This window comes from Microtus ochrogaster, unplaced genomic scaffold (assembly GCF_000317375.1).
Source record: "Microtus ochrogaster isolate Prairie Vole_2 unplaced genomic scaffold, MicOch1.0 UNK51, whole genome shotgun sequence".
NCBI classification, from domain to species: domain Eukaryota; kingdom Metazoa; phylum Chordata; class Mammalia; order Rodentia; family Cricetidae; genus Microtus; species Microtus ochrogaster.
In genome coordinates, this window is record NW_004949149.1 from 2405143 (window position 1) to 2407120 (window position 1978).

Below are 1978 nucleotides of genomic sequence, written 5' to 3' on the forward strand. Positions count from 1 at the left end.
ACTATTCCATCCCGCTGCCTGTGTTTTCACACTATTCCATCCCGCTGCCTGTGTTTTCACTGTATGCAGACTTTGAAGCGCTGTTTTTCAGATTCCGAGGGAGTATGATTTTTCTTTTGTCACTGCGCTTCTGAGGCATGAAAGCTTAGATTAATGGTTCTCAACCTGTGGGTCCCAACCCCTGGGGGTTGAACAACCCTTTCATGGGACTCACCCAAGACCATCCAAAAACACAGATATTTATATCACGATTCATAACAGTAGCAAAATTACAGTTATGAAGTAGCAATGAAAATAATTTTGGGGGGAGAGCGGACCCTAGAGAGCCCTAAGAGTCCTACCACTGCCGCCGGCCTAGTCACATCACACCCCGGGAGGAGCCACAGCAGTCGCCGCCGGCCCCAGTCACCACCACTGCAACCATGAACAGCGAGGCCAAGACCCAGCAGCGGCCCGCCACAGCCCTCAGCAGGTGGGGACAAGAAGATCATTGCAACAAAGGTTTTGGGAACAGTAAAATGGTTCAATGTAAGGAACAGATACGGTTTCATCAATAGGAATGACACCAAGGAAGACGTATTTGTACACCAGACTTCCATAAAGAAGAATAACCCCAGGAAGTACCTTCGCAGTGTAGGAGATGGAGAGACTGTGGAGTTTGATGTTGTTGAAGGAGAAAGGGTACGGAGGCAGCAAATGTTACAGGTCCTGGTGGAGTTCCAGTTCAAGGCAGTAAATACGCAGCAGACCGTAACCATTATAGACGCTACCCACGTTGTAGGGGTCCTCCACGTAATTACCAGCAGAATTACCAGAATAGTGAGAGTGGGGAAAAGCCCTCCTGAAGGCCAAGCCCAACAACGCCGGCCCTATCGCAGGCGAAGGTTCCCATCTTACTATTTGTGGAGACCCTATGGGCGTCGACCACAGTATTCCAACCTTCCTGTGCAAGGAGAAGTGATGGAGGGTGCTGAAAACCAGGGTGCAGGAGAGCAAGGTAGACCAGTGAGACAGAATATGTATCGGGGTTACAGACCACGATTTTGCAGGGGCCCTCCTCGCCAAAGACAGCCTAGAGAGGACGGCAATGAAGAGGACAAAGAAAATCAAGAGACGAAACCCAAGGTCAGCAGCCACCTCAACGTCGGTATTGCAGCAACTTCAATTACCGACGCAGACGCCCAGAGAACCCTAAACCACAAGATGGCAAAGAGACAAAAGCAGCCGATCCACCAGCTGAGAATTCGTCCGCTCCCGAGGCTGAGCAGGGCGGGGCTGAGTAAATGCCGGCTTTCCATCTCTACCATCATCCGGTTTGGTCATCCAACAAGAAGAAACGAATATGAAATTCCAGCAATAAGAAATGAACAAAGATTGGAGCTGAAGACCTTAAATGCTTGCTTTTTGCCCGTTGACCAGATACACTAGAACTATCTGCATTATCTATGCAGCATGGAGTTTTTATTATTTTTACCTAAAGATGTCTCTTTTTGGTAATGACAAATGTGGTTTTTTTTTTTTTAAAAAAGTCTGGTTTTTCTCAATATACCTTTAATGGTTTTTAAATTGTTTCATATCTGGTCAAGTTAAGATTTTTAAGAACTTCATTTTTAATTTGTAATAAAAAGTTTACAACTTGATTTTTTTAAAAAAAAAAGTCAACAAACTGCAAGCACCTGTTAATAAAGGTCTTAAATAATAAGAAGAAGAAAAGAAAGAAAATAATTTTATGGTTGGCGACACCTCACAGTGTCAGGAAGACTGAGAACCACTGGCTTGGACCTGTATTTCTAATGAGACATGAGATTTAACTCCCCGGTGCATGTGAGTTACCTTCTGTGTGGCAGAAGGAATGGCCTAACTCCCCTCCTTTCCATAGGAATGTTGTATTGTCCTGGCCTGATTTCTTTTTTCTTTTTCTTTTTTTTTTTTTTTTTTTTTTTTAAATTCCCAATTTATTGAAGGATAAACTTTATCT

General features: G+C 44.3%; 1 protein-coding gene and 1 pseudogene across 1 annotated transcript in view; both read left to right on the forward strand.

Annotated features, from left to right (window-relative positions):
* Positions 1 to 1469, forward strand: part of LOC101997132 — a 5543-nt pseudogene extending 4074 nt beyond the window's left edge.
* Tbc1d9 (TBC1 domain family member 9) overlaps positions 1 to 1978 on the forward strand; it is a 113420-nt gene that overhangs the window by 84357 nt on the left and 27085 nt on the right. The gene's annotated exons all lie outside the window — the stretch shown is intronic.